Source organism: Odocoileus virginianus, unplaced genomic scaffold (assembly GCF_023699985.2).
Source record: "Odocoileus virginianus isolate 20LAN1187 ecotype Illinois unplaced genomic scaffold, Ovbor_1.2 Unplaced_Scaffold_1, whole genome shotgun sequence".
NCBI lineage: Eukaryota > Metazoa > Chordata > Mammalia > Artiodactyla > Cervidae > Odocoileus > Odocoileus virginianus.
The window spans coordinates 1,874,988-1,899,401 of record NW_027224263.1 but is presented as its reverse complement, the minus strand read 5'-3'; the positions used below and the strand labels follow the sequence as shown (position 1 = coordinate 1,899,401).

General features: G+C 38.8%; 1 protein-coding gene and 1 non-coding gene across 2 annotated transcripts in view; one reads left to right on the top strand and one right to left on the bottom strand.

The window, feature by feature from the left end:
* The window catches only part of COL4A6 (collagen type IV alpha 6 chain), a 323,591-nt gene that overhangs the window by 59,000 nt on the left and 240,177 nt on the right, over positions 1-24,414 (top strand). The gene's annotated exons all lie outside the window — the stretch shown is intronic.
* Positions 22,639-22,710, bottom strand: TRNAG-CCC (transfer RNA glycine (anticodon CCC)). The gene has a single exon. It is a non-coding gene; the product is annotated as a tRNA-Gly (tRNA).

Sequence of the window (24,414 nt, the reverse complement as noted above, 5' to 3'; positions counted from 1 at the left end):
CTGTAATGCACCAAGAGACAAAGGCAAACTGTGGTAAATTGGCTGAGGTTGGGATGGGATGGTGACGATATTAATATAAAAACAACTCCACTCTTCCACTGCAAGGGGGCATGAGTTTCATCCCTTGTAGGGTAACTTAAGATCCTGTATGATGTGTGGCATGGCCAAGAAAAAAATATATATATTTATATATGAATATATATTTTTATATATTATATATCAGAACAAACTTCACTAAATAAGCTACATAAATATGCCTTCCTAAAAAAGTGATCAATAGCAGCATTGAACCCCAGAATCTCTATTCATATATGGATCATTTTAGTGTCAATTCTTTATTGAGTAGTAATACACATTCAATAAAGTACACAGATGAACCTTAGCTGTTCAGTTCAATGTATAAAAAAACCTCCTAGATGAAGATATAGAACATTTCCAGAATTGCATCGGACTTCTTTCTATCTAACTTCTGTCACCATTGATTAGTTTTAACAGTTTTTGAACTTCATAAAAATGGAATCATACAGTGTATATTCTTTTATGTCTAGCTTTTTTGTCTCATCAGATCTATGAGATTCATTCATGTTGTTGCAAGCAGCACTTACAATTAGTGAACAGCTCAGTAATTCTTCAAGTAGATAATGAATGCCTTTCATATTACCAGGCAATGTGCTAGGTGCTAGGAATCCATAGCCCAGTTATATGTGGTTCTTGCCTTCAGGGAACTTTAGAAGGTAAGATGGACAGATTAAGAATAATAATATAGTCACACCCACTTTCTTGTGACTAATTTTTGTAAGGGTTATCTTTCTCATTATTTTGCTTTTAACCTGTGTCTTTTTTTTTTGTTTATATTTTTTATTAAATATTTTACCTACTAATATTTTCTTCCATTTATTTTTATTAGTTGGAGGCTAATTACTTTACAACATTGCAGTGGTTTTTGTCATACATTGAAATGAATTAGCCATGGATTTACATGTATTCCCCATCCCGGTCCCCCCTCCCACCTCCCTCTCCACCCGATCCCTCTGGGTCTTCCCAGTGCACCAGGCCCGAGCACTCGTCTCATGCACCCAACCTGGGCTGGTGATCTGTTTCACCCTAGATAATATACATGTTTCGATGCTGTTCTAGTTATTTGGTAGCATTAAATTCGTTTAAAGTGTACAATTCAATAATATTTAGTATATTCACAGATATGTACAAATCATCACTATAATTTTAGAATATTTTCACCATTTCAAAAAGAAACCCTGTACCCATAAGCAGTCACTACCCCCTATAACCTCATCTGCCTAAATCTCAAGTAACCATTTATTTTCTCTAGAAATTTGCCGATTTTGGACATTTTATATAAATACAATCATCTAGTATGTGGTGTTGTGTGACTGGCTTCTTTCACTTAGGATAATGTTTTCAAGGTTTGTTCATTTGTAGCAGATTTGTTCATTTGTAGCACTTTATTCTTTTTTATGGTTGAATAATATTCCACTGTGTGGATATACAACATTTGGTTATCCATTCATCAGTTTAGGACATTTGGATTTTTTCCACTTTTTTACTATTAGGAATATTGTTGCTAAGAACATTCATGTACAAGTTTTTGTGTAGATATGTTTTTATTTCTCTAGGGTATATACCTAGGAGTGGAATTGATGGATCAAATGATAACTCTATATAAACTTTTTAAGTAACTGCCAGACTGTTTTCCAAAGTGGCTTTACCATTTTACATTCCCATAATCAGTGTATGAAGGTCCTAACTTCTCACATCCTCGTCAGCTTTTGTTATTGTCTTTTTGATTATAGGCATCCTAGCAGGTGTGAGACAGTATCTCAATGTGGTTTTGATTTCTTTTCCCTAATAGCTAGTAATGTTGAACATCTTTTCATGTGCTTATTGGTCATTTGTATATTTTTGTTGGAGAAGTGTCTATTCAGATCATTTGTCCATTTTTAATTGGTTGTCTTTTTATTACTGAATTGTTGTTGTTCAGTTGTTAAGTCATGTTCAACTCCAGACTGCAGCATGCCAAGCCTCCCTGTCCTTCACTATCCCCTGGAGTTTTCTTAAACTTGTGTCAGTTGAGTCAGTGATGCAATTCAACCATGAGTTCTTTAAATATTCTAGACACAATTTTTTATCAGATATATGAATGTCTCTCATTGTCTTTTCAATTTCTTGATAATGTCCTTTAAGATACAAAAGTTTTTAATTTTGATAAAGTCTACTCTATTTTTTCCCTGTGTTGCCCATTCTTTTGAAGCTATAAGAATCCATTGGGTTTCCCAGGTGGCTCTGTGGTAAAGAATCTGCCTGCAAAGCAGGAGACATGGGTTCGATCCCTGGGTTGGGAAGATTCCCTGGAGAAGGAAATGGCAACCCACTCCAGTGGGTAGAGAGTTTGGTGGGCTACAGAGAGCTGGTGGGCTATAGTCCATGTGGCTGCAAAGAGTCAGACCCAACTTAGTGACTGAGCACCATAAGAATCCACTGCCAAATCCAAAGATTTATCCCTGTTTCCTTCTAAGAGTTTTGGACTTTTAGCTCTTACATTGAGACTTTGATTCATTTTGAGTTAATTTTTGTATATGATGTAAGGTAAGGATCCAACTTCATTCTTTTGCATGTGGGTATCTAGTTGTCCTAGCATTATTGTTGAAAAGACTTCCTTTCCCTTGGACCTACCTTGGCACCCTTGTAAAATATCAGTTGATCAAGATGTGTAGGCTTATTTCTCAATAAAGTCTTGATTTTATTTTCTTGATATAAGTATCTATCCTTACAACAATATTACAGTGTCTTAATTACTGTTGCTTTGTAGCAAGTTTTGAAATCAGAAAGTGTGAATCCTCCACCTTTGATCTTATTTTTCAAAACTGTTTTGGCTATTCTGGGATTCTTGAATTTTCTTTAGATTTTAGAATTGACTTGTCAGTTTTTACAAAGAGATCAGCTGGGATTCTTTTTTTTTAAGTTTTTATTTTGTATTGGGGCATAGAAGAAAGTGAAGAAGAACTAAAGAGCCTCTTGATGAAAGTGAAAGAGGAGAGTGAAAAAGTTGGCTTAAAGCTCAACATTCAGAAAACTAAGATCATGACATCTGGTCCCATCACTTCATGGCAAATAGATGAGGAAACAGTGGCTGACTTTATTTTTTTGGGCTCCAAAATCACTGCAGATGGTGATTGCAGCCATGAAATTAAAAGACGCTTACTCCTTGGAAGGAAAGTTATGACCAACCTAGACAGCATATTAAAAAGCAGAGACATTACTTTGTCAACAAAGGTCCATCTAGTCAAGGTTATGGTTTTTCCAGTAGTCATGTATGGATGTGAGAGTTGGACTGTAAAGAAAGCTGAGTGCCAAAGAATTGATGCTTTTGAACTATGGTGTTGGAGAAGACTCTTGAGAGTCCCTTGGACTGCAAGGAGATCCAACCAGTCCATCCTAAAGGAGATCAGTCCTGGGTGTTCATTGGAAGGACTGATGTCAAAGCTGAAACTCCAATATTTTGGCCACCTGATGCGAAGAGCTGACTCATTGGAAAAGACCCTGATGCTGGGAAAGATTGAGGGCAGGAGGAAAAGGGGACAACAGAGGATGAGATGGTTGGATGGCATCACTGACTCAATGGACACGAGTTTGGGTAAACTCTGGGAGTTGGTGATGGACAGGGAGGCCTGACGTGCTGCGATTCATGGGGTCGCAAAGAGTCGGACATGACTGAGCGACTGAACTGAACTGAACTGATAGCTTATTAACAGACAATATTGTGATAGTTTCAGGTGAACAGCAAAGGGATTCAGTCATACATATACATGTGTCCATTCTCCCCCAAATTCCTCCCCATCCAGGCTGCCACATAACATTGTCAGATGAGATTCTGTTGAGAATTGCAATGAATATGTTGACCTATTTGGGGAGTATTGCCACTTAAAATACTATCTTCTGATGAATGAATATGGATGTTTTCCCACTTATTTAGATTTTCTTTAACTTCTTTCCAAAATGTTTTATAAGTTTCAGAGTATAAATTTTGCACTTCTTTTAGTAAATTCTTACACATGTTATTGTCTTTAATGTTATAACAGATGGAATTGCTTTTTAATTTTATTTTCAAATTGTTTGTTGTCAGTGTATAGAAATATAATTGATTTTCATAAATGGATCTTGTATCCTGCAACTTTGCTGAACTCTTCTCCTAGTTCCAATAGTTTCTCTTTTGCTAATTCTGATGGATTATTTAGGATTTTTTGTATAAAGGATTATATCATCTGCAAATATAGTTTTTAGTTTGTTTCTTTTTTTACAATTTGGATGACTTCTATTTCTTTTTCATGCTTAATTGCTCTGGGTAGAATTTTCAATACAGTATTGAATAAAAGTGGTAAGAACAGACATATTTGTTTTATTCCTTTTCTTAGGGTGAAAGCTTTCAATCTTTCACCACTAAGTATGATTGTTAGCTGAAGATGTCCTTTATCAGGTTTAGGAAATTACCTTTTATTCCTAGTTTGTTGAATTTTTTTTATCATGAGGGATGTTGGATTTTGTCAGTTTTTTCTTTGCCTATAGACATGAACATGTGAATTAGGGCACTATATTAATTTATTTTGCTTAGCTTGGTCTTCCTTTTCCAATTCCTTAAAATGTAAAGTTAGGTTTTCATATGAGATCTTTATTCTTTCTTAATATTGGCATTTATAAGTATAAATTTCTCTTAAAGCAATGCTTAAGCTGCATCTCCTAAGTTTTGATATGCTTTGTCTTCATTTTTATTTGTCTCAGAGTATTTTCTGATTTCACTTTGATTTCTTCTTTGACCCTTTGATTACTTAATCTGCACATATTTGTGAATTTCCCCAGATATTTCCCATCTATTGATTTCTAATTTCATTCCATTGTGGTTGGAGAAATAGTTTGTGTTATTTCTATTATTTTTAACTTATTCAAGTTTCTTTTACGGTCTGTCCTGGGAAATGTTTCATATGCACTTGAAACTAAGATGTTCTTTGAACCTGGATCTCAGAGATCAATGTAGGGGTTAACATAACCAATTAATCAGACTAGAGTGATCATAATATTTCCATTTATCAATTACTTATTATATGCCAGGCACTGTGGTGACTGTTTGATACACGTTAAACTAAATCATTTAATCCTCACAACCACCTAATGGAGTAGATATGATAAAACCAAGACTCAGTAACTTTCCAAAGGTCACATACCAAGTAAGAAGCAGATCTAGAATTAAAACCCTGGCAGACATAGTGGAGATGAAAGGGAAATTATGTATTATTGTTGGAGTACATTTGAAGAATTATGAGTAGAGGTAAGATGTGAGCAGACTTGTATTTTAGCAAACTGGCTGCTGTATTGGAAATGGATTGGAGAGTACAAAAAATGAGGGCTGAGAAACCAATAGATGCTATTGTTACAACCTAGGTGAGAAATGACAAGTGTCTAAAATTAGACAGTAATTGTGGAGGTGGAAATTCAAATTCAAGAGAAAAAGAGAAATGCATATATTAGAATCAATATGGCCTGATACGTTAGTCATAAGGAGAGAGAAAAAGGGGGGAACTCAAGAATTGAAAAGTCCCTACCCTCTCCTATGCTGCTATTACTATGTGAAACTGAGAAAGAAAGAATAAGTAATCATATCAGTTATTAATAACAATATCATCAATTGCAAATGACATATATATGTTAGATTGTATACTAATGCTGTTGTCGTTAATAACACTAGTGTTGTTTTTAATGATACCCTTGTTACCAATAACCTTTTAAATGAATATGATAATGGTTTACATTTACTAAGTGCTACCTAAGTGCTCCTGACTCATTGGAAAAGACCCTGATGCTGGGAAAGATTGAGGGCAGGAGGAGAAGGGGCGACAGAGGATGAGATGGTTGGATGGCATCATCAACTCAATGGACATGAGTTTGAGCAAACTCTGGGAGATAGTGAAGGACAGGGAAGCCTGGCATGCTGCAATCCATGGGGTCACAAAGAGTCAGACACAACTGAGAGACTGAACAACACAAGTGCTCAGAACTGTTGTAGTTATTTTCTTTACATACATTACATCAGTTAACCCCCATAATAGCCTATGCATGTGGGCTCAGTTGCTCAGTCCTGTCAGAATTCTTTGCAACCCCAGGGATAGTAGCCCACCAGGCTCCTCTGTCCATGGGATTATCCCAGCAGGAATACTAGAGTGGGTTGCCATTTCCTTCTCCAGAGGATCTTCCTGACCCAGGGATTGAACCCGCATCTCTTGTGTCTCCTGCATTGGCAGGTGGATTCTTTACCACTGATTCACCTGGGGAGTCCAATCACCTATGAACTAGGTACTATTATTCTCATTTTGCAGCTATGGAAGCTAGGGTACAAGGAGGTTAAGTAACTGCCCAAAGTCACACAACCTAGCCAGTAGTGCAGCCCTATTTATTCTGTAAGTGTAACTATTTTTTGTTTGGTCTGTACAATTTTTTTTAATTAATTTGTTTTCAACATGTAAAGAGCAAGACAATTCACATTTTAAATAGATACAGATTTTTCAGGTTCATTTAAAATATATGCTGAAATCTAGCTACACTTGGTATGTTTTGCCCACATGGCAATATTCAACTGGACTTAATGAGTTTCTGCTTTAGACAGGCCATAGGCTCTCTTGGACCTCAATGCCTACCCAGCCTGCTTAACTCATTTATGTTATCTGAATGTACTTGTAGGGATATGAGTCCTAGTCCTTAAGGTGTGAGACATCCCTACAGTTCTCAGGGAATTTTGGAGGGAGACAAACATATATAAAACAGTAAATATTACAACTTATAACTTAATAATACACCTACAGTTGAAGGCACATTTAAAGGTATAGGTAAGAACTGGGCATTCTTACAGCAGATGATTTATTTTGAAGAGTGGGTGAAAATAGAATCATAGGTGGGGTTGACCCACTTTGTTGGAAATAATACTCTAATAATAGTGTTCACTATGTCCCAGGCATTGAGTAAATATTTATGTGAGTATATCTCTTTGAATCCTTTCAAGAACCCTATGAAGTAGATGAATATTATCCTCTTTTTATAGATGAGGAAACTGATACCCCTACTAGTTTTGTGATTTGCTTAAGGACCCACAGCTACTCAGAGACTCAAGAACCCTGAGCTCCTGATTTCTGGTTCAGTATCCTTTACACATACCTTCCGAAAGAGTTAAAAATCTGGGCAGTTCTCTAAGGAGAGTTTGTAAACTGAGTAGGTCAGGTGGCTTAGTGGTAAAGAATCCGCCTGCCAGTGCAGGAGACACAGAAGATGCAGGTTCAATTCCTGGGTCAGGATGCAGGAAGATCCCCTGGAGAAGGAAATGGCAGCCCACTCCAGTATTCTTGCCTGGGAAAATCCCATGGACAGAAGAGTCTGGCAGGCTACAGTCCTTGGGGTTGCAAAGAGTCAGACATGACTGAGTGACTAAACAACAAAAATAGTTCTTTATAGAGTAGTTTCAGAGAGAGATGAAAATTTCGGCAGTTTCCCCATTCTTTAAGGACAGTTTGTAAACTGAGGAAATAATGGCGTTGCAAAGAATTTGCAAGTAGGATTTACCTCAGGTGTTTCACACTTGCCTCTAAATGTCTTCTGGGGAGCTATTGAATAAAAGATGAGACAGATCAGTAGTGGTAAAAGAGATCCGAAAAGTTAATCAATATCACAGATTGTTCTGGATTGAAACTGATGTTATTGCCTGTGGAAAAACTCCTAAGTCCAAAGTGTATCCAATCCCCTGTCTATTATGAAGCTCAGTAAATAACCTGTGGGTCAATAGAGACCTCACTATTCACTCTGGCCAGGGCATGATCTATGTCTCCAGCCCTGAGGAAATCCAGTTTCTAAAAAGTGATTCAGCTAAATTTTTTTTAATGGCAATTCAGCTATTTATGAACTACTTTATGGAGATAATCCCCTTAAGCTGTAGAAGGCAATTTATATAGGAAAGAATATTAACATTCTTGATTCACAGAAGGAAAAAATAGCCTTCTTAAATTTAATCCATATTAATTAAATATATTAACATCTCCATTAGCTTGTGTTCTTAAAACAGTGGATTGACAGCATTACCTGGTTAACTGAGTGGTAAGCACAAACTCACCTGCTGAAAAATCTCAATTATGCATAAACCCAGGAGATTTCATGCTGAGTTCTTAGTGTGTTGGGTTAGTTAGTGGGTGGGTTCTTGGGATCATTATCAAATACTGAGAGCAGAGAGATTTATAAGACAGAGCACCAGCTTCACCTCTTCTTCTAAGGAGCTCTGAAGACCTCTAGTTGTTGGCAACCAGGAGGTGAGCAGACACCAAGGGAAGCAGAGGTTAGAGCAAATAGTGCCAAATCCTTGGAGGATGTTGTTTCTGTACCATCCAGCCTTGATAGCTTTTTAAAAATATTCATTTATTTTAAATGTGATATGGAGACAAACCTAGTATTTTTTCACCATATGTGCTGTAACACTACTCCTGTGTCTCCACCAGCTATGAAGTGCACAAGTATATATTAATAATAACATACTAAAATTTGTGGATTTCTTAATATAAATAAAGCAGGCGAGGTTATTTCTTGTACCAGTCATGATCTCAGAAAAAAGCTTATGACACATTCAAAAGACTAATAAAAGACAATTTAATAAAGTGGCTATTCACAAAAGTGTAAGTGTTCTCTCTGGGTATAAAACAGAGTAGAAAAACGTGGACAGTCGATCTGGAGGAGCAAGCAGAATGTCATGCACATCCCCTAACCATGTGTGCTCAATCACTTCAGTAACGTTGAACTCTTTGTGACCCCATGGACTGGGCTGTAGCCCACCAGGCTCCTCTGTCCATGGAATTTCCCAGGCAAGAATACTGGAGTGAGTTGCCATTTCCTCCTCCAGGGGATCTTCCCAACCCAGGGATCAAACCTGCATCTCTTGCATCTCCTGCATTGGCAGGCAGGTTCTTTACCACTAGCGCCACTCCCCTAACAATATGTTAGGCCAATAAATAAACCACAAATTTCAAGGGCTTAACATAATCAGGGACCCAGGTTCCTTCCATAAGTAGCCTAAGGCAGAGGTCAGCAAAATTTTCTGTAAATAGCCAAGTAGTAAATACTTCAGGCTTGTGGGCCATACAGTCTCTGTCACAGCTACAACTATTGTAGCAACTGAGGATAATACTTAAATGAACAAGTATAGCTGTATTCAAAAAAAAATTATTTACAAAAAATAGGTAGCTGGATTTGGCCATTGGACCATAGTTTGCCACCACTGGTCTAAGGCATCACAGTATTTCTTAGAATCCTCTGCATCTGAGGGAAAATAAGAGAAAGTATGTGGAGGATTGTATGGGTGGCTTATTACTTCCAGCTTTGCTGTGAACTGTTGTTTCCCAAAGGATGTTCCATGTGTGCAATACATGTACTGGAGACTCTCTTAGGGGGAAAAATGAGGCCATATTTCCAATTTATATGAGGCCAGGTAAATTGGGAAATATGTTTTGTAGATTCCCCCTATGCATTGAGATTTATAATGGATACTAGTATATCAAAGGCTCTGAAAAATGCTTTAGTATATAAAATTAAAAAATAAAACTTTGGTAAATGCTGCTTTATAATGAAGTCACTGATACTCACTTGCGTTCTGAGTGGGAGATGAAGGAAGCAGAGTTACAGGTAATGTTGGCGGTATTTTCAGTCCCAGAGGTGCCCATGGGAATTCCTCATGCATAAAAACTTTTAAAAAATCAATTGTAAAGTCAATAGATGCACATAGTTAAAAATAAAAGTAAGATTCCTTTTGATCCTTCTCTACCACCTATTCCGATTACTTGCTTACTTCAATTTCTGTATATTATGTTTGTAGGCCTATTTCTATGCTCTGCCTCATGCCTCTGGCATGCTGTTCATCAGGCCACCTTCACCTTCAGCTTTAATTTTGATTCCAAAGACATTTGTCTGTTCTATCCCTCACTGTAGTATCTCCAATGCCTAAAATACTATTTGACACATAGTGTGTGCTCAATAGGTCTTCCAGGTGACGCAATGGTAAAGAATCCATCTACTAATGCAGGAGACACAAAAGATGTCAGTTCCATCCCCGGGTCAGGAAGATCCCTTGGAGTAGGAAATGGTTCCAGTATTTTTGCCTGGAGAATCCCATGGGCAGAGGAGCCTGGTGGGCTATAGTCCATGGGGTTGCAAAGAGTCAGACATGACTGAGCAACTGAGCACATACAGGCATGGGTGCTCAATAAATGCTGCATAAATGAAATCTTGTACTGTCTGGTAGAGTAGGTTTCCTCTTAGTACCTATAGCTATCTACAGTAAGCCCCCCTACCTACTAATAAGTTTTGTTTTGAGAGTACATTCATAAGTCCAACTTGTTCATAAGTCCAACAAAGTTAGCCTAGGTACCCAGCTAACACAATCAGCTATATAGTACTGTACTATAATAGGTTTATAATACTTTTCACACAAGTGGCTCAGATGGTAAAGAATCTGCCTGCAATGCAGGAGACCAGTTTGATCCCTGGGTCAGGAAGATCCTCTGGAGAAGGGAATGGCTACCCACTCCAGTATTCTTGTCTGGAGAATTCCATGGACAGAAGAGCCTGGCAGTCTGCAGTCCATGGGGTCACAAAGAGTCAGACATGGCTGAGCCACTAACACTTTCACTTTCAATACAGAAAAAACAAACACAAAAAAATAAACATTTTAATCTTACAGTACAGTACCTTGAAAAGTACAGTAGTACAGTACAACAGCTGGCATACAGGGGCTGGCATTGAGTGAACAGGCAAGAAGAGTTACTGACTGGAGGAGGGAGAGGAGGTGGGAGATGGTAGAGCTGAAGGATCATCAGCAATAGGAGATGGAGGGCAAGCTGCAATTTCACTCACGCCTGATGTTGATGGAACACATGTTCACATCTTGGAAAGTTTTCAAGTTGAAGGTTTGTATGTAGAGGACTTAGTGTATTCTCTCTCGCTATATATGTATCCCTATGTATATATCTCCATCCAATAGTCTGTTCCAGTTTCAGTCACCCTCAAGTTAGGACAGGTCATTTAGGGTATCAAACACAGCCTCCCTTTTGTTTAGAGCAGTGATTCACAAACCTATATGGTTATAAAAATCACCCAGGGAACTTTTAAGAGAATGTAGATTTCCAGCTTTCCAGAAATAGAATTTCTAAGGATGGGATCAGGGAATCTGGAACTTTGAAAAACTCAATTCTTATACCTTCAGAAACATAAATATTTAATGAAAGATTGTTGAGAACCAACTGGGAACAAAATAGACCTTTATTTCATGGAGTTTGTATTCTAGTAGGGGAACCAGCAAGTAAAATAGTTAACAAATAAATATATAATATGGCAAGTAGCATTATAGGTGGCTCTGTGGTAAAGAATCCACCTGCCAATTCAGGAGCCACAGGAGACGCAGATTCAATCCTTGGGTTGGGAAGATCCCCTGGAGAAGGAAATGGCAACCCATTCCAGTATTCTTGCCTAGAAAATTCCATGGACAGAGGAGCCTGGCAGGCTACAGTCCATGGAGTCACAAAGAGTTGAGCATGACTGAGGTACTGAGCATCCACATATGCACACAGGTAGCATTAGGTCCTAGGGACAAAAAGAAACAAAACAGAGTAGTGGGGCACAGAATGTCAGGAATGCATCTAATAATCTAACTAGGCTGGTCAATGAAGGGGGCTGTTTTGTCTCTGATTTCCACTACCTCCCCATTCCCACCATCTCACTCTATACGAGTTTTCACTTTGCTCTTACCCGTGATAGCCAGTCTCCAAAATGACATCTAGTGATTCTCAGCTCCTGCCTTTGACATCCTTATGTGGTCATCTCCCACATTGATCGGAATCCATCTGTATGACCAAGAGAATATGGCAATGGTGACAGGGTGTGATTTTCAAGGCTGATTTTCAAAAGACATTTGCCAGGCGCCATGTCAGGAGGACACTCAAGTAGCCCTGTGGAGAGGCCCACATGGGAAGAACTGAGGTCTCCTGTCAACAACCAGCATCATCTGGTCAATCCTATAAAATGAGCCACCTTGAAATGGAATCTTGATGGCATTTGACATCTTGGTGGCAGTCAAATGTGAGACACAGGGCCCGAACCACCAAGATAAGCTGCCCCCACATTCCTGACTCACAGAAACTGTAAGACAAAATAAACGTTTATTATTTGAAAAGAAACTCAAGTCATTCTGATGCTTCGTTAGGTTTAGAAACTCCAAGTTTTGAGCATTCTTCTCAACCTTGTTTTCCCTAAGCTTTGACATCAGATGAAAATTCACATGTATTGCACAGAAAATATTTGAGTGGCTAGTTCCAAGGAAAGAGACTGGAATATATCTGTGAGAGAGGTAGGAGTCTGTATGTGTATATATACAGATACATATCCAGAACCTATATATCCAGAATATATATACACATATCAATAATATATATACACACATATACAGAATATTTATATGCACATATCCAGAATATATATATATATACATGCCCATATTATATATACACATATCCAGAATATATGCACATATCCAGAATATATACAGACATATCCAGAATATTTATATAAACACATCCAGAATATGAATGCTAACTCACTTTAGTCATGTCGACTCTGTGAATCTATGGACTATAGCCCACCTAACTCCTCTGTCCATGGGTTCTCAAGCAAGAATACTGGAGTGGGTTGCCATACTCTCCTCCAGGGGATCTTCCCAACCCAGGGATTGATCCCATATCTCTTCAGTCTCCTGCATTGGCAGGTGGGATTTTTATCGTTAGCGCCACCTGGGAAGTCCTGTATATCCTGAATATATGTATTCTGAATGTATATATACACATATACATATGTGACATATACATGTATCCTGAATATCTGTATATCCAGTAAATATACACATCCAGAATATGTATATACATATCCAGAATATATATATACAGATTTCCAGAATAAACACATATCCAGAAAATAAATACATATTCAGAATATGCATACATACCTGGAATATATATGTATCCAGAATATATACACACATCCAGAATATATACACATATCCAGAATATATATACATGTGTCCAAGATATATACACACATATCCAGAGTATGTATACACACACACACACACATCCAGAATATAAGTACTATGTCACTTTAGTCGTGTCTGACTCTTTGTGACCCATGGACTGTAGCCTGCCAGCCTCCTCTGTCAATGGGATTCTCCAGGCAAGAATACTGGAGTGGGTTGCCATGCCCTCCTCCAGGGGATCTTCCTAACCCAGGGATTGAACCCTTGTCTCTTAAGTCTTTTGCATTGTCAAGTGGGTTCTTTACAATTATCACCACTTGGGAAGCCCTACATATCCAGAGTATATATATATACATATCCAGAATAGATGCACATATCCAGAATGTATATACATATCCTGAATATATATACACACATATCCAGAAGATATGTACACACATATCCAGAATAATTATATACACATATCCATAATATGAATGCTAAGTCACTTCAGTCGTGTCTGACTCTTTGTGACTCTATGGACTGTAGCCTGCTAGGCTCCTCTGTTTGCAGGATTCTCCAGGAAAGAGTACTAGAGTACATGCTCTCCTCCAGGGGATTGTCTCCCAACCCAGGGATTGAACCTGAATTTCTTAAGTCTCCTGCATTGGCAGGAATGTTCTTTACTACTAGCACCACCTGGGAACTCCTACATATCCAGTATATATATACACATATCCAGATTTTATACACATATCCAGAATATATATCTGGAATATATACATATGCAGAATATATATACACATATCTGGAATATATATGCATATCCAGAATATATTCATATCCAGGATATATCTATACATATCCAGAGTATGTATACATATTTAGAATATACACATATATCCACAAAATTAATATATATATCCAGAATATATATGCACATGCAAAATATATGTGTATCAGAATATACATACATATAAGAATATATATACATACATATCCAGAACATATATACACATCCCAGAGCATGGCTGCAATCCTACAGATAGGTTACTGAGCTAAGGGAACTAGGAAACTCAGGCAACATGAACAATCCAGGAAAGGATAGAGGAATCCAGTTTCTATTATTAACAAGCATATGAGGTGGTGACCAGTTATCTTTTAGATTCTCATGGCACCCTAGCTCTGAAAAAAAAATTCTATGATATTTTAAGATTTCACATCTGAAACCTAAGCTGAGCTATCTCCAAGGCCTAACTAGAGTACCTGGCACATAATAGATGCTTATAGAAGCTTGCTGGCATGAACCTAATAGCAGAGTCATCAAATTGTAAGAACTGAGATACAAAATTAGGGCCAGACTGGCAATGACAGTGACCCTGTAATGACTATAGACTAAGGAGTTGAGTTAGGGCCCTTTAAATACTCCTTCTTTTTCAACTATTATTTAAATTAATCCTAGGGGTTGGAGCCTGGCTGAAGCTGCAGGTGATAAGTAAATGGCCACAAAAGGGAAAACTGCAAAGGCTGGAAACCAGGGAGAGGCCTGACTGGTATAGTAAGATACCTGAAGAAAAGATAGTGTTGGAATAAGTAATGGCAACTATTCTATACCAGAATACAAATAAGGGTGTTAAAAGCAAGAATTTTCCAAGAATCTCAGATAGCATGTTAAGTTTATAAAATCTCACTGATTCTGATGATAAAAATTCTCTTCCCCAGACAGCTCAGAAAAAAATCTTGAGGGATAATATTCTTTTCTTACATTTTCCAGTCAAATTAATCCACATTCTTGTGATCAGGAATTTGTAGCCCTTAAAATGTTAAGGAGAAGCATACCAGGCATCACAGATTAGTAACGTTTCCCAACAAAGTAGATTGTTACACCTGCCCACACAGGTCAGCGTTTTTCATTACATGCCAAATTTAGGGGGGAATTCTCCCTAATTCCTGAGACAAGCACCATCAAAATGATTGAAAATTCTACAGCCCAAATCATTCACGTCTTAATCTCTAGAGATGCTCTTCTCTTTCAACCTAACTGAGTGAAGAAGGCACTTCCCTGGAGATGGCAATTAGATTAAAAAGCCCAAGCCTTTCCCTTGATTACTTAAAATGATACTCAGTCCTTGAGCTAACTTAGATGGATGGTAATGGTTTCCGGGGGACAGACAACTTTGAAAAGACAATTTCAGTGCACTTTCTTTCTAGTTTACTTACTTAACACATTGAAAATACTTTTGGAAATTTTATTAAAGAGTCGTGAGCCTTTTTAAAATGGATCAGAGAACTCTCTCCTGATTTCAAATAGCTGAATGAAATTCTGCCAAGTGCTGATAATAACAATCCTTCTGTGTCATGGTTGGTCAACCCTTACTCCCACCCTAGAGCAAGCGTGAGGTTCTAATCAGTATAATGAATGAAGTAAGTTATTAACATTTCGGAAAAAACACCCAAAATTGCTGCTCTTTTGTGAATTATACTGGTAGATTGTAGCTCTTTTTCTTTGGTCAGACTGTTCATCCAAGGACTTTGTGATTAAAAAGGCAGGAAGTTATTTACCAAATGAATAAATGAGGGGGCTGTTAAGTAAAGAATTCAGTCACCACTGGGAACCTTCTCTCTGTATTGAAAATAGGATTTGATTTATACCCCTTGACAATTACTTTCCAAGACTGAAGTGTCAAGGATACCTGTATGTTAGGGACCATCCTATTAGTGACTTATGAACAGTAAACAAATGCGTAGAATATCCTTGCTGGGTATATATTCGTCAGCTAAGGTTAGCACCGCCCCCCTGCCCTTCACCCCTCAAATCACTTAACCTGGATGTCTCAGTTTCCCAGTTGTTCAAGTGGAATAATGATATTTTCCTACCTCCAAAAGGTCTTTTGAGAATGAAGCAGTTAGTGAGCTGCTTCAAAGATGAACTGCCTTGTTTTCATAATTTCTTTGCTTCTAGTCTGTCTCATTCGCTACAGCAGTTAAATATATGTGGTAAACATGTTATGTTTGGTTTTCACATAACCGTATGCTCTTGAAAACAAAATTTGCTTGAAATATTTTCCCACTTCTCTGCCTTTAGTCTGTGTGGGACCTGAGGTTAATTAGCATCCACAAGCTCTTATCTACACCTTTTTGAAGCACTAATTAGTGTATATTTTGTCAAATTCTAATGAGAAATGATAAGGAGCCTTTCTACCCGGTTTTCTTTTCTCTCAGGGGGAGATATATTATTTTAGCCAACATTTGTTTTTTCCAAGGAGACAATATTTGTTGATTTAACCGATGTTTACTAAGCACTTTTAAGGCCTATGGGGATATGCAAGGATACAAAAGAGCATTTTTAAAAAGAGCTACTGAATCTGAGAAGGTTAAGCTAGTTATAAAAAAAATTTTTTTTAAATTTGAAAGCCACAAACATTATGCATATGTGAGAAGGGACTCTCCAGTAAATGAGCAGTGAAGCGGGCACAAGGTGACAGATTTGACTGATGTGGAGGTCTTGCTTTGGATGGTAATGAGCAAGACGAAATGTGTAGGATGGACTTTGGAGGGACATGTAATGGGCTTTATCATGGAAGGAGACTTTAATCAAGGAAGAGGGTGGGGAAATGAGGAGGAGACTGTAGGGAAAAGAGTTATGGACTTGGATTCAGTAACACTGGGTTTAGTCCTGATGCAAACTTTATTCTGCACTCAGAATTTTAGGTCACCCCTCCACATTACAAGGTTTGGGACCACATGTGTATGCTCAGTCATTCAGTCTTGTCTGACTCTCTGTGACCCCATGGACTGTATGTAGCCCACCAGGTTCCTCTATCCATGGGATTTCCCTGGCAAGAACACTAGAACAGGTTGCCATTTCCTTCTCCAGGGAATCTTCCCAACCCAGGGATCAAACCTGTGTCTCCAGCATTGGCAGGTGGATTCTTTACCATTGTGCCATCTGGGAAGCCCTTGGGACCACATAAGGGACTTCCAACCACAGCACTCTAGGATTTAAAAGCTTCCTAAGAGATGTGAGTTTAAAAATTTAAATCCAGTCAGGTTCTCAAGTTCTCAATAGGTCTCATGGCTGAAGAAAGAAAGATTACAGGGCAGAAGAATGAACATCATGAAGGCACCTCCATTATAATGGCCAGGACCGGGGACTTCTCTGGTGGTCCAGTGGCTAAGACTCTGCACTCCTATTGCATGGGGTCCAGGTTTGATCTCTCATCTGGGAACTAGGTCCTACATGTGGAAACTAAAGGTCCCACATGTTGAAACTAAGACCTAGGACAGCCAAATAAATATTTTTAAAAATAACTCAGGACCAGAATAAGGCAAACCAGTCATGGAGAAAAAATACATAAGAGAAAATTCTGTATCAAATCAACTAAATTTAAGGGGAGGTGGATTTATGTAGTAGAAGGGACATAAACTTTGCAATTGACTATACCTGGCCAGGGTTTGAATCCCAGTTTATCCACTTGGTTGTGATTTCAGGCAAGTTTTATAACCTCTGAGCCAAAACTTTATAACTCAAACTGGAATCATAATACTATATTCTTAATAGACTTGTTTTGAAAACTGAATGAGTTAATCTGAGCAAAGCACATTGTACCCACCTGGCTTGCCATAAACACTCAATAAATGGTGGTCATTTATAGCTCCCAATTACTGAAGCCCTGATTTGTCTTGACTGTTTTGCTAGACAAGTTAGATTACACAAAGGGGCCTCTTTAGCTCCTCCTTAGAGACTGAGCTTTTATCATCTTTAAATTGAGGGCGTCTGTGTCAGCTTACACAACAGCCCCTCCCCCAACACAATTAGACTTCCTCAGCTCCCCAGAACACAGGTTTTGAAGTATCTCTGCTATTTTCAATTTGTCAGTATCTGGATCTGCCTGGTCCTAGTCAATCTAAATGGAGAGAGTTGGACCGTATCCTTGTCCTTCAAATGCCTGTGGGTATAACTGATTTAATTTCTGTCAGTATAAAGAGTTTTCAGAGGATACTGAGGAAGCCATTTCCCATAGCCAGGCAGCCCTGACCACCCTTCTTCCTCTTGCTCACAGGGGCTTACTGGAGGCCTCTGCTCTGGTAAAGACTTTGGCTCTGTTACTCAGATATGTTAGGCAAAGATCTGTTTGGTGATTCGTTTGATGAGATAGGAGTTCCACACAAAAGGGGGCTTGTGCATTTATTGTAGTTACTGAGATTAAGGGAGCCAGGTACTGCTGTGGGAAGCTGCCTCATTGAAAAGAGAGGCCATTCTTTGATGTTAAGAGAACCAGCCTCCCTCAATGAGAAAAATAACTATTAGTTTCCTTGATTTTGCAAATCACTTGCAAAGTGCATTAACCAACCCTTTCGCTTGTCATGTATAATGCTTGTTTGAGGGTGGGGGTTTCGGTCTGTGCAGAGGAAGCAAAGAGGAGATTTCATTTTTTACTTGTTTCCCATGATCTCAGTGGCAGCTCAACTGATTCCCCTCCCCTCCAACCCCAGCTTTTGTTCTTTTTCTTTTTTTCATCTTTTATACTTAGTCACACACTCTTCTTCCCCGCCTCCCATGCTGGTCTTTTTTCCAAATAGCACCTCTGCCATGGCCCACATTGATCTAACCCATAGCTCTCTATGCTACTCACCCATTTAATTTTTTATTTTTTTGACACATGCAACCTCTATCACTGTATATACCTCTTGCATTCAAGTTTTTCTTCTCAGTAACTAATATACTTAGTTATTTGTGTGATTGGAAGAAATAAATTATATAATCCTGAAGAGGATAGGTTTGTATTTGGGATCTGCATTGTGCTTAATATCAGAATGGGAATACGTCTGATCTTGAAACAGCCATGAAAATAAATTCAGAGGATATACTATGAGGAAGACCTAAATGTGTGAAAACCTGAGAAGTGGTTCACTTTCGGTACTCTCTGTTTTGTGTGTCCCCCTACTCTGTAGTGAAACTGGACAGTGTCAGCCCTCAAACTGATTCTAAAAGACAATCTTAAGCTAAGCAGAGTAGCTCCCTTCCTCCCCCATCCTGTTCTTCTTCTTTTCCCTGTCTTTCATTTCATCATGTATGGAGCATACTTGGCACTGGGTCGGGCATAATATTAAATAAATGATAACTTAACCAACCCCTGTACTTCTTTGGTAGCTCAGATGGTAAAGAATCTGCCTGCAATGCAGGAGACCCAGGTTTGATTCCTGGGTTGGGAAGATCCCCTGGAGGAAATGGTAACCCACTCCAGTATTCTTGCCTGGAGAATCCCATGGACAGAGGAGTCTGGTGGGCTATAGTCCATGGGGTTGCAAAGAGTCAGACAGGACTGAACAACTAACACTTAACCAACCCCTGGTAGTCCTTATGCCCTTCCCCGACTTTACTTTGTAACACTAGTCACCATCTGCCATACTATATATTTTAGTTAGTTTCTTTGTTGTATCCTTTCCATGCCCCCTAACCCCCAGGTCCTCCCCTTACAAACACAATGTAGGTTCCACAGAGGCAGGAGCTTGGGGTGTTCAAAGCTGTGCCACTAGCCTGGTACTTGGTAGTTGCTCAATATGTATGTGTTGAATAAAATAAGCAGCTTCTGTCTGTCTGTTCTTCTCTGGGCCATTGGATTATGTGGACACTCTGCTGAAGATCCCAATAAACTTACTCCTCTCAAGTGAGGAACCGCATTTGCTATCTCACTCTCAGTATCAACCAGACCTATGGGAAGATGAAAAGTCACCCACCTCCACACCAAGGAGACAACAGTGCCAATGACAGCTCAAAGCTAATAAGTCACCTAAAAGCACCTTGCTCTCGTGTGGGTTTTTGTTACCTAGATGTCCAGAGCAATGGATAAAATGAGACAGCATTTTTCTAGAGAAGATAGATCTTTTCCCAGAAGATGCCTGACTGGGGGCAGATTTGTGGGCTGGTTGAAACAATGGTCCAGAAATCTGAGAAGGGAATCAGCTAAGCAAGGTTAGGAGAGGGGGCAGAGAGAGCTGAACTCTTGCTTCAAATCTGAGTGATTTCAGCTGCTCCTGTGGAAGGAGGGAGTGTTTTTCTTGCATAAAATCTCCAACTCTGCATCTGGCCTTATTGTTTGTCTTGCTGTGCTTTGGCTCACAGATGCTGCTTTGAAGAGAAAACTTTCTCCTTGAATGGCTTTACTTGTAAACTTCTAATTTGCTAGAGCCAATTAGTGGTTGAAATTTCACAGGAAGTCAGAGTATTTCAAGGTTGAAAGTTTGAGAGGGCATTTAGTGCAACGATTCTCAAACTGTACTTCATGAATGTAAGTTAGGTACAATCACTTTCTTTGGCAATTAAAACATTGGTTATTGCCAAGTGTTGGCAAGAGTGTGGGAAAATGGTAGCTCTCAGACCTTGCTGGTAGGAGTGAAACTTGATGTAGCCTTTTTGTGGAGAAATTTAGCAACACATGTCAAAAATTTAAATTCATGTACTCATTGACCCATCAATTCCACTTCTTAGAGACTATTCCACAAATATACCATATTTCATCAATTCTAAGTACACTTATATATATATGCATTTATATACATTTTAACATTTGTGCAATTGAGATGCACATTTGATTCAATGGAATATGGTACTTCCCCACATCACAAGAAGCTACCATGGATTTTTATTGCAGTGTCACTTATAACAGCAAGATTGAGGAAAACCTGCATGCCCATAGATAGAATACTGATTAGCTAACTTACATTCATCCCAAATAATATCACATACAGCTACTTAAAAATGAGGTTGATCTATATGCGATGATTTGAAAAAAATTTCTGAGATACATAATTAAGGGGGAAAGTTAAGGTATATAATATTGTATTTAGAAAACTTTTGTGAAAAAACATTTCAATTATATATATATATATATGTTTCCCAGGTGGTACAGTGGTAAAGAATCCACCTGCCAATGCAGGAGACACAAGACATGGGTTCAATCCCTGGGTCAGGAAGATCCCCCCTGGAGAGGAAATGGCAACCTGCTCAGTGTTCTTGCCTGGAAAATTCCATGGATAGAGGAGCCTGGCGGGTAGAGCCTCTGGGGTCAGAGTCAGACACGGCTGAGCACACACACACACATACACATACACACATACCCCTATATATATACATACATATGTGTATATATATATATTCTGACATATACATACAAATATATTTTTAGTAGGCTATGTAAGCAACTGTTATTAAATAATTCTTTTAGGGTGAGGGTTGGGTACTGGAAGAGGGTTGGGTACTTGTCATTTTGTACAGTTTGCATTTTCCAAGTTTGTTCCCGTATTGCTCTATTTTCTTAAAAACCAAAAGAGGTTTCTGAGAGATGAATTATGGTTCTTTGCCCCTTTTTTATACTTTTCTGTATCAAAACACACAATAGATTTTTAAAAGGAAACCAATAAGACAATCCCTATCTCAGTGGAGTTCTTAATGTGATAAACCAGAGAAAAAATGCTTTACTAAGTCCAATAATAGAGATCTGAACAAAGTGCTGAATGGGAGAAGATGAAGGGAATCTGATTCAGTGTCTCCAGATGTGTCAGTAAAGTGTCCCATAAAAGGAGACATTTGAGCTAAGGGTTGGTAGAGCAGAGGATATGTGGTGGAAGCATTCCAAGAAGAATAGACAGCTTGTGTAAAGGCACAGTGATCTGGATTGCTAGTTGTAGGAGCATTGGAAGGTTCCATGTGGTTGGAGACTGTGTCTGTGGATGAGGGAGCGTGATGAGTAATGAGAACAGATGAGTGTATACTGTGTGCTAGACACTGGGCTAGAGTTTTTCACCTCCAATCCTTAAAAGGGTATTAAAGAATAAATACTTTGCTAACAAAGGTCCATATAGTCAAGGCTATGGTCTTTCCAGTAGTCATGTACAGATGTGAGAGCTGGACCATAAAGAAGGCAGAGCACCAAAGAATTGATGCTTTTGAACTGTGGTGCTGGAGAAGACTCTTGAGAGTCCCTTGGAAAGCAAGGAGATCAAACCAGTCAATCTTAAAGGAAATCAACCCTGAATACTCTTTGGAAGGACTGATGCTGAAGCTGAAGCTCCAATACTTTGGCCACCTGATGAACAGCTGACTCATTGGAAAAGACCCTGATGATGGGAAAGATTGAAGGCAGGAGGAGAAGAAGGTGACAGAGGATGAGATGGTTGGATGGCATCACCAATTCAATGGACATGAACTTGGGCAAACTCCAGGAGATGGTGAGGGACAGAGAAGCCTGGTGTGCTGCAGTCCATGGGGTCACAAAGAGTCAGACATGACTTGGTGACTAAACAATGGCAAAGGAATAAATGGCCTTGAGGACTTCAAATGTGGTAAAGACAGCTCAGGGTTTCAACATGAACCAAGCTGAGTGTCAATCCAAGCAGTTTAGTCTATCTGATCCCTCCTTAAAGAGTTGTGAAGAGGTTTTAAAATATATATTTTTATTTATTTGGCTACTCTAGGTCTTAGTTGTGGCATGCAGGATGTTTTAGTTGCAGCATATGAACTCTTAGTTGCAGCTTGTGGGATCTAGTTCCCTGACCAGGGATCAAACCTGGCCCCCTGCATTGGGAGCGCAGAGTCTTAGCCACTGGACCATCAGGGAAGTCCCTTGATAAGGTTTTAATGAAGCTGTATATAATGCCCTTGACATATAGTCAGAACCTAGACAAGTTAACTGGTATTAATATTCTCATTCTCATCATTCCTCCCTTCCCAAGTATTAATATTCTCATTCTCATCATTCCTCCCTTCCCAAGCCTACCAGAGTACTATGTATACAGTAGGAACTCAGTGAATCTCAGCTACTGAATGATTTGTGAGAATTGGGTAAGGTGTATGGTAGGACATGACATGACAGAGCCCTTGTCTCCTAATTGCCCATCCAGCCCTTTAATACCATATAAGTCAGAATTTTTGCCTTAGAGAATCTAGTATATACTCTCTCTGAAAACGTGAAGAGGCAGAACTCCAGGCACCTAAATAAAATAGGAGTTGTAAAATCTTTCTATGAAGCTGATCACTCCTGAGGATTTTAGACTAAAAAGTAAAGATTAAAAACTGGGCTTTCCTGGTGGCTCAGTGGTAAAGAATCCGCCTACCAATGCAGGAGACCTGTGTTCAATCCCTGGGTTCTGGGAGATCCCCAGAGAAGGAAATGGCAACTGCGCTCCAGGATTCTTGCCTTGGAAATCCCATGAACAGAGAAGCCTGGCAGGCTACAGTCCACGGGATTGCAAAAGTCAGACATGACTCAGCGACTAAACAACAACAACAAAGATGAAAAACCACCAATGCAAATCAAATTTAAGGCAAAGTCTGTTAGCTTCAATAAACAAAGCAGTATAAGACCAACACCGGGATTGAAGCAGACAGACCCTAAAACATGGCTGCGATGTCATGAGAACTGAAATTGAAAAGGTCCCCACTTTGTCCTTTATTGGTAGTGTGGACTTAAACAAGCCATTTCCCTATGGAGAAATAGCCCCTCTCTCTTCTCACCTATAGAATATGACAGTTGAGTTAGTTAAGGTCAGCAAACTGCAGCCAAATGTAGTCTGCCACCCGTTTTTCGTAAGTAAAATTTTGTTGGAACACAGCTATGCCTATTCATGTAGTATTGTCTGTGGTCTGTTTTGCACTTACAATGGCACATTTAAGTAGTTGTGACAGAGACCGTATGGCATACAAAGCTGAAGGCATTTACCATTTGACCCTTTGTAAAAACCAAAAAGTTAGCTGACTGCTGGTAGATGTGTAACATCTCTTCCACCTCTGACATTCTGTGATATCTGTATATATAAAGGCTTTGTGCATGAGATCATTGGCAGTCACTAGGTTCATCTTAGAAAACTTCCATGAAATTTGGAAATTTTCCAGAGGCCTCATCTGTAAATTTGCTACTAATGCAACAACACTTTTTGAAGCATCTTCTGTTTGCCACGAACTCTACGGTTCTGGGGTGAAATAGGGAGCAAAATCAGACATGATCCTGGCACTCATGGGGTTTACAGCCTATTAGAAGGGACAGTTTCTAACAGAACCTCATTACATCTCTCACTTTGAAAAGTAAAGCCAACTAATTATTTCATAGTAGGTTAATAACTGATTAGGTTTACATGTGGATTTATGAACATCTTCATTCTTTCATTCACTTATTTATTAGTTTGCTCATCCATTCATTAATTCAGCACATATTTATAGAGTTCTTACTATGTGCCAGGTGCTGGACTGGGTTATATACTGAAATATACTAACGAAAAAGATGGATAAAGTTGCTGTCCTCAGGGACCTTATATTCTGTTGTGGA